The 9,608-nt window shown below is 40.2% G+C and overlaps 1 protein-coding gene across 2 annotated transcripts in view; it reads right to left on the bottom strand.

The window, feature by feature from the left end:
* Positions 1-9,608, bottom strand: part of LOC117521364 (lysine-specific demethylase 4A-like) — an 88,810-nt gene that overhangs the window by 22,474 nt on the left and 56,728 nt on the right. The gene's annotated exons all lie outside the window — the stretch shown is intronic.

The following is a 9,608-nucleotide window of genomic DNA, read 5'->3' as shown; positions in this document are numbered from 1 at the left end:
ATACATATACCAGGTCTATTAGAAAAGTATCCGACCTTATTATATTTTTCAAAAACCATATGGATTTGAATCATGTGTGATTACATCAGACATGCTTGAACCCTCGTGGGCATGCGAGAGTTTTTTCACGCCTGTCGGTTACGTCATTCGCCTGTGGGCAGTCTTTGAGTGAGGAGTGGCCCACCCTCTCGTCGATTTTTCATTGTTTAGGAATGGCTCAGAGACTGCTGCTTTGTTTGATAAAATTTTTTTCAAAACTGTAAGGCACAACTGAGTGGACACCAATCGATAAATTCAGCTGGTTTGCGGTAAAAATTTTAACGGCTGATGAGAGATTTTGGTCTGTAACTGTCGCTTTAAGGACGGCCCACGGTGCCTGACGGCGATCTGCGCTTCGAGGCGGCAGCGTCTCACCGTTTCAAGTTGAAAACGTCCACATTTCAGGCTCTGTTGATCCAGGAAGTCGTCAAAGAACAGAGAACTTTCAGAAGAAGTCGGCATGAGTTTATTCGGACATTCCATTGTTAACGGACATTTTGTAATGAAACAACGTGCGGGCAGAGTCGCATGTCGGGCCGGACCCGACCGCGGGGGGTCGCGACAGGAAAAACCTCCGTTCGAAACCTTAACGGACAAGTTGGGTCATGCCCAAGGTGTTAAACAATTTCTCAGTTACTCACTTGTTGAAAGCCATTAAAAGCCACCTGAATTTTACAAATGGTTTTCAACACGGAGGTGTTTTTCCTGTTGCGGTGCACACAGATTCGCCGAGTCGTCACAGAAACGACTCGGCGAATTTGCGCGCACGTCTTTCATTAAAAAATGTCCTTAAACAGTGGAATGTCCGCATAAAGTCCTCATGCTGGCCTCTTCTGAATCTTCTCTGTTCTCTCACGACGTCCTGGGTGAATTAAGCCTTAAATTAGGATGTTTTCAGGTCGAAACAGGCCGACGATGGCGCCTGGAAGCGCTGCGCAACGTCCCGCTCCGTGGGAAGTCCTTACACCGACAGAAACACCCCATAATCTCTCATCAGCCGTTAAACTTTTCACCGAAAACCAGCTTAATTTCTCGAATAGTGTCCACTCGGATATTCCTCACAGGTCCAGAAAATTTTTTGATAAAGCAACGCGCGCTGTCTCGAGCAGCGTGTGAAACAAAGGAATTCAGCCGAGAGGGCGGGACCACATCTCACTCAAGGCCTGCCCACAGGGAAATGACATCACAGACACGCGTGAAAAAACTCACGCATGCGCACGAGGGTTCAAGCATGATTGGTGTAATCGCATGTCATTCAAATCCATATAGTTAAAAAAAATAAAAGTGTCGGTTTCTTATCTAATAGACCTCGTGTGTATATATATACACACACACATATATATATCTATATATACATATACATATATATACACACACACACACACACACACACACACACACACACACACACACACACACACACACACGCACACATTAGAGGTGCACCGATCGATAGGGCACCGATCATTATCGGCCGATCACGCCTTGATCAGTGATCGGCAAAGTGCGCCGATCAAAAGGACCGATCACAACAGTGCAGGCAGTAGCTCATGGAGTGCTTGGTCCTGTCATGACACACCCAGCCAAGAGCATGTGTAGTTTCAAAATGGCTTCGCCGGTCTGGACTTTTTCTGCGGTGTCAAAAGTAGACACGAAATTTGCTATTTGCAACACTTGCAACAAGGCTATCCCTCGAGGAGGAGTAAACCCAAAAACATTCAATACTACAAACCTAATTAGACATTTGAAGAGTTGTGACTTGACAAAATACCAGGAGTTTCAAAAAGCGGCTACCTCTCGAGCAGAGCAGAAGCCGGACCCGACAAAGAACAAACAATTTGCACAACTTCCAGTTACAGAGACACTACAGCAGCAGCAACCATACAGCAAAGATGGTAAGAAACAAAAAGAAATATCCTCTAAAATCATGGAGTTTATTTACCTCTGCCACCAGCCTTTATCCATTGTGGAAAGTGCTGGATTTAAAAGACTCATGTCCTTTGTGGATCCGCGATACACCATGCCATCAAGGAAATACTTCACCGACGTTTGCCTGCCACAACTTTATCAGATTGTGTATTCTCACATTGATACGCTTGTGAAAGACGACATCGCTGCAATAAGCTTCACGAGTGACATTTGGACTTCTAGTGTGTGCCCAATGTCCATGCTAAGCCTCACAGCACAGTTTATTGATCCACACTTTAAGCTACAGCAAGTTGTTCTACATTGCCAGGAGTTTGCAGGCTCTCACACAGGAGAAGCCATTGCTTCAGCTTTTGTGGACATGTTCAAGTCATGGGGGATCACAAAGGAAAAGGTGCACATCATACTTAGGGACAACGCACGAAATATGGACAAGGGCATGAAGGACGCCGATTTGCCAAGCCTCCCATGTATGGCACATACCCTCCAGCTTGTGGTGAGTGAGGGTATTTTATCGCAGCGGACTATAAATTACATTATAGCAGCTGGATGCCGTATCATTGGACATTTTAAACACTCGCAATTCGCTTACTCCCGACTCCATGCGCTACAGAAACAACTCCGTCAGCCTCTAGAAAGACTTCACCAAGATGTCCCCACTAGATGGAATAGTTTTTTACATACTTCAGAGTCTGGTGGAACAAAAACTGACCTTCTCCGCCTATGCAGTGGATTATGACTTGCCGTGCACGCTGACCAATAGCCAGTGGAAGTTGGCGGAAAAAATAATTACTATTCTGGCTCCATTTGAGGAGCTCACACAACAAATCAGCTCATCAACAGCGTCTGCCGCTGAAGTCATCCCAAATGTGAAAGCTTTGATTTGTTTCCTGGAGAAGGAGGTAGACAGCAACCAAGGGGTGAAAACGTCAAAAGCCACTCTATTGGAAGCAGTGAAAAGGAGATTCTCTGACACAGAATCAGAACGTCTATACACCATCGCCACAGCACTTGATCCCAGGTAAAATGCGTTACACATAACACTATAACATTAGTCAAAGACAAAGACAAAGTCAAATCAAATCAATTTTATTTATATAGCGCCAAATCACAACAAACAGTTGCCCCAAGGCGCTTTATATTGTAAGGCAAAGCCATACAATAATTACGGAAAAACCCCAACGGTCAAAACGACCCCCTGTGAGCAAGCACTTGGCGACAGTGGGAAGGAAAAACTCCCTTTTAACAGGAAGAAACCTCGAGCAGAACCAGGCTCAGTCTTCTGCTGGGACTGGTTGGGGCTGAGGGAGAGAACCAGGTTAAAAGACATGCTGTGGAGGGGAGCAGAGATCAATCACTAATGATTAAATGCAGAGTGGTGCATACAGAGCAAAAAGAAAAAGAAACACTCAGTGCATCATGGGAACCCCCCAGCAGTCTAAGTCTATAGCAGCATAACTAAGGGATGGTTCAGGGTCACCTGATCCAGCCCTAACTATAAGCTTTAGCAAAAAGGAAAGTTTTAAGCCTAATCTTAAAAGTAGAGAGGGTGTCTGTCTCCCTGATCCGAATTGGGAGCTGGTTCCACAGGAGAGGAGCCTGAAAGCTGAAGGTTCTGCCTCCCATTCTACTCTTACAAACCCTAGGAACTACAAGTAAGCCTGCAGTCTGAGAGCGAAGCGCTCTATTGGGGTGATATGGTACTATGAGGTCCTTAAGATAAGATGGGACCTGATTATTCAAAACCTTATAAGAAGAAGAATTTTACATTCTATTCTAGGATTAACAGGAAGCCAATGAAGAGAGGCCAATATGGGTGAGATATGCTCTCTCCTTCTAGTTCCTGTCAGTACTCTAGCTGCAGCATTTTGAATTAACTGAAGGCTTTTTAGGGAACTTTTAGGACAACCTGATAATAATTAATTACAATAGTCCAGCCTAGAGGAAATAAATGCATGAATTAGTTTTTCAGCATCACTCTGAGACAAGACCTAATTTCAGAGATATTGCGCAAATGCAAAAAAGCAGTCCTACATATTTGTTTAATATGTGCATTGAATGACATATCCTGATCAAAAATGACTCCAAGATTTCTTACAGTATTACTGGAGGTCAGGGTAATGCCATCCAGAGTAAGGATCTGGTTAGACACCATGTTTCTAAGATCTGTGGGGCCAAGTACAATAACTTCAGTTTTATCTGAGTTTAAAAGCAGGAAATTAGAGGTCATCCATGTCTTTATGTCTGTAAGACAATCCTGCAGTTTAGCTAATTGGTGTGTGTCCTCTGCCTTCATGGATAGATAAAGCTGGGTGTAATTTGCGGAACAATGAAAATTTAAGCAATGTTGTCTAATAATACTGCCTAAGGGAAGCATGTATAAAGTGAATAAAATTGGTCCTAGCACAGAACCTTGTGGAACTCCATAACTAACCTTAGTCTGTGAAGAAGATTCCCCATTTACATGAACAAATTGTAATCAAACCACCGCAGAGCAGTGCCTTTAATACCTATGGCATGCTCTAATCTCTGTAATAAAATTTTATGGTCAACAGTAACAAAAGCAGCACTGAGCTCTAACAGAACAAGCACAGAGATGAGTCCACTGTCTGAGGCCATAAGAAGATCATTTGTAACCTTCACTAATGCTGTTTCTGTACTATGATGAATTCTAAAACCTGACTGAAACTCTTCAAATAGACCATTCCTCTGTAGATGATCAGTTAGCTGTTTTACAACTACCCTTTCAAGAATTTTTGAGAGAAAAGGAAGGTTGGAAATTGGCCTATAATTAGCTAAGATAGCTGGGTCAAGTGATGGCTTTTTAAGTAATGGTTTAATTACTGCCACCTTAAAAGCCTGTGGTACACAGCCAACTAATAAAGACAGATTGATCATATTTAAGATCGAAGCATTAATTAATGGTAGGGCTTCCTTGAGCAGCCTGGTAGGAATGGGGTCTAATAGACATGTTGATGGTTTGGAGGAAGTAACTAATGAAAATAACTCAGACAGAACAATCGGAGAGAAAGAGTCTAACCAAATACCGGCATCACTGAAATCAGCCAAAGATAACGATATGTCTTTGGGATGGTTATGAATAATTTTTTCTCTAATAGTTAAAATTTTATTAGCAACGAAAGTCATGAAGTCATGACTAGTTAAAGTTAAAGGAATACTCAGCTCAATAGAGCTCTGACTCTTTGTCAGCCTGGCTACAGTGCTGAAAAGAAACCTGGGGTTGTTCTTATTTTCTTCAATTAGTGATGAGTAGTAAGATGTCCTAGCTTTACGGAGGGCTTTTTTATAGAGCAACAGACTCTTTTTCCAGGCTAAGTGAAGATCTTCTAAATTAGTGAGACGCCATTTCCTCTCCAACTTACGGGTTATCTGCTTTAAAGTTGTAAATATATTTTATTTATTTTTCTTAGGTACAAAGATCGTTATTTTCCAGAATCACTCAAGCCACAAATGTGTAAACTCCTGTCAGACGTCCTATGAACCCAACCTGAGCAGCAGAGCCAGACCTCAGTCAGCAGCGAGGCCCCAGACAACCCCGAGCCCCCAGCGAAAACAGCCCGTGTCAGAACACTGCATGATATGTTGTCAGAAATGTTGGATGAAGATGAGTTACAGAGTGGTAATTGCGCTAATACCGAGAGTCCTGTATTGTCTCAGATGCACCTTTACCTAAGTGAACCAGTTATGGCACGAAGCGGACAGCCGCTTCTTTTCTGGAAGGAAAATAAAAGCCGCTTCCCTGCTCTGGCTCGAGCAGCACGCACTTTTCTCAGTGCTCTGTGTACAAGTGTAGATAGTGAGCGGCTTTTCAGCACAGCTGGCATTATTCTTGATGACAAACGTAATAAACTGACCGCTGAAAATGCAGAGATGCTAATATTTCTAAAGAAAAACTTGTCCATAACCATGGCTACTTGATTAGTAAAAAAAAAAAAAAAAAAACACGGTTCTGACTAAAATACACTTGTTCTGTGCTATTGTTGCCATGTTTAAAATGCACAGAATGTTGCTGCTTGTTACAACAAAACTTTTGCTAATAACTGCACTGTTTATATTAGATTTGTTTTTTATTATTTGTGGGTGAGCACAGGAATTGCTTGTGTTTGTTACTGTTAACTGTTAAGATTGTTATTGAAGTGAAAACAGTCCAAGCTGGAGCAATATGTACTGAGGTCTTTGACAGTTATTGTTTACATTTAAGGTGAAATGATATAGGGTTAAAATTGTCTCATTAATATTTGTAATAGCACACAGGGTGATCTACAAATAATCATTGATTTGCAAATGTGTTCAGATATCCACAAATGCAAATTTCATATTTGTAACTTGTAAATTGGTCTTTGCAAATAATGTATTTGCAAATATAAAACTTAATTTGTAAAAAAAAAAATTGACATTTGTAAAACTGTAAATTGTATTTGTGAATTGAGATTCAGCATTTGTGGATCACCAATTACATGCATTCATCGCTTTCCTCTGTGACGTAAACTCATTTTAACTCTGATATGAGCTGGACGGACAAGGAGAGCAGTCGCCATCATCCGTCCAGCTCATATCATAAGTCAAAATTAGTCAAATGGCTCTGAGAGATCTAAATAGACTGCTGTGTAATGAAGGGAACCACACTGCCATCTAGTGGATATCCAGTGTGCGTGAGTGTGCATTTGTGAATCAGTAGGCATTTGTTTGTGGATCTGTGGATTTCGCAAAAAGAATGTCTCAAAATTACGTCACAGAGGAAAGCAATGAATGCATGTAATTGGTGATCCACAAATGCTGAAACTCAATTCACAAATACAATTTCCAGTTTCACAAATGTAAATTTTTTTTTAACAAATTTTTTTTTACAAATTAAGTTTTATATTTGCAAATACAACATTATTTGCAAAGAGCAATTTACAAGTTACAAATATGAAATTTGCATTTGTGGATATCTGAACACATTTGTAAATCAATGATTATTTGTAGATCACCCTGTGTGCATTTACAAATATTAATGAGACAATTCTAGCCCCATAGAATGAGGGCTGTATTTTACATTCTCAACGTATTCTCTGTAGGCTGTAACCGGAGCAACATGAAACATGGAAAAAAAAAAGCTTGCTGGTAGAACAAAGTCAGTGTAATAAAACAAAAGTTGGCAGTTTATCCTAGTGTCTTTATTTGAATGCATGTTTTTTGTTTTCATCATTAAGTTTTAATGCAAAAATAGTCCTATACATTAGACCTATATTCTTATTTTGGGCATGATCCAAATATGTACTTGATCGGTATCGGCAGATTAAAATTTCAGTGATCGGCCTAAAAAAAAATCAATAAAAAAAACAAAGAGAAATGAACATTCAATACACGGAGCAACAGCTCTGGTTGACATTCCTGCTGTCAGCATGCCAATTGCACGCTCCCTCAAATCTTGCGACATCTGTGGCATTGTGCTGTGTGATAAAACTGCACCTTTCAGAGTGGCCTTTTATTGTGGACAGTCTAAGGCACACCTGTGCACTAATCATGGTGTCTAATCAGCATCTTGATATGGCACACCTGTGAGGTGGGATGGATTAACTCAGCAAAGGAGAAGTGCTCACTATCACAGATTTAGACTGGTTTGTGAACAATATTTGAGGGAAATGGTGATATTGTGTATGTGGAAAAAGTTTTAGATCTTTGAGTTCATCTCATACAAAATGGGAGCAAAACCAAAAGTGTTGCATTTATATTTTTGTTGAGTATATATATACACAACCCCTGGCAAAAATTATGGAATCACCGGCCTCGGAGGATGTTCATTCAGTTGTTTAATTTTGTAGAAAAAAAGCAGATCACAGACATGACACAAAACTAAAGTCATTTCAAATGGCAACTTTCTGGCCTTAAGAAACACTACAAGAAATCAGGAAAATAAATTGTGGCAGTCAGTAACGGTTACTTTTTTAGACCAAGCAGAGGGAAAAAAAATATGTAATCACTCAATTCTGAGGAAAAAATTATGGAATCATGAAAAACAAAAGAACACTCCAACACATCACTCGTATTTTGTTGCACCACCTCTGGCTTTTATAACAGCTTGCAGTCTCTGAGGCATGGACTTAATGAGTGACAAACAGTACTCTTCATCAATCTGGCTCCAACTTTCTCTGACTGCTGTTGCCAGATCAGCTTTGCAGGTTGGAGCCTTGTCATGGACCATTTTCTTCAACTTCCACCAAAGATTTTCAATTGGATTAAGATCTGGACTATTTGCAGGCCATGACATTGACCCTATATGTCTTTTTGCAAGGAATGTTTTCACAGTTTTTGCTCTATGGCAAGATGCATTATCATCTTGAAAAATTATTTCATCATCCCCAAACATCCTTTCAATTGATGGGATAAGAAAAGTGTCCAAAATATCAACGTAAACTTGTGCATTTATTGATGATGTAATGACAGCCATCTCCCCAGTGCCTTTACCTGACATGCAGCCCCATATCATCAATGACTGTGGAAATTTACATGTTCTCTTCAGGCAGTCATCTTTATAAATCTCACTGGAACGGCACCAAACAAGTTCCAGCATCATCACCTTGCCCAATGCAGATTCGAGATTCATCACTGAATATGACTTTCATCCAGTCATCCACAGTCCACGATTGCTTTTCCTTAGCCCATTGTAACCTTGTTTTTTCTGTTTAGGTGTTAATGATGGCTTTCATTTAGCTTTTCTGTATGTAAATCCCATTTCCTTTAGGCGGCTTCTTACAGTTCGGTCACAGACGTTGACTCCAGTTTCCTCCCATTCGTTCCTCATTTGTTTTGTTGTGCATTTTCAATTTTTGAGACATATTGCTTTAAGTTTTCTGTCATGACACTTTGATGTTTTCCTTGGTCTACCAGTATGTTTGCCTTTAACAACCTTCCCATGTTGTTTGTATTTGGTCCAGAGTTTAGACACAGCTGACTGTGAACAACCAACATCTTTTGCAACATTGCGTGATGATTTACCCTCTTAAGAGTTTGATAATCCTCTCCTTTGTTTCAACTGACATCTCTCGTGTTAGAGCCATGATTCATGTCAGTCCACTTGGTGCAACAGCTCTCCAAGGTGTGATCACTCCTTTTTAGATGCAGACTAACGTGCAGATCTGATTTGATGCAGGTGTTAGTTTTGGGGATGAAAATTTACAGGGTGATTCCATAATTTATTCCTCAGAATTGAGTGAGTCCATATTTTTTTCCCTCTGCTTGGTCTAAAACAGTAACCGTTACTGACTGCCACAATTATTTTTCCTGATTTCTTATAGTGTTTCTTAAAGCCAGAAAGTTGCCATTTGAAATGACTTTAGTTTTGTATCATGTCTGTGATCTGCTTTTTTTTTCTACAAAATTAGACAACTGAATGAACATCCTCCGAGGCCGGTGATTCCTTAATTTTTGCCAGGGGTTGTGTGTGTGTGTGTGTGTGTGTGTGTGTGTGTGTGTGTGTGTGTGTATATATATATATATATATATATATATATATATATATATATATATATGCCCCCTATGAAAGCTAATATTTTTTCCAAAATGAGACCAAAAATAGCCCTATACATTAGACCTATATTCTTATTTTGGGCATGATCCAAATATGTACTTGATCGTTA

Source organism: Thalassophryne amazonica, chromosome 12, assembly GCF_902500255.1.
Source record: "Thalassophryne amazonica chromosome 12, fThaAma1.1, whole genome shotgun sequence".
Classification (NCBI taxonomy): Eukaryota; Metazoa; Chordata; class Actinopteri; order Batrachoidiformes; family Batrachoididae; genus Thalassophryne; species Thalassophryne amazonica.
The sequence above is the reverse complement of the archived record's forward strand: the minus strand, read 5'-3'. Positions and strand labels throughout refer to the sequence as shown.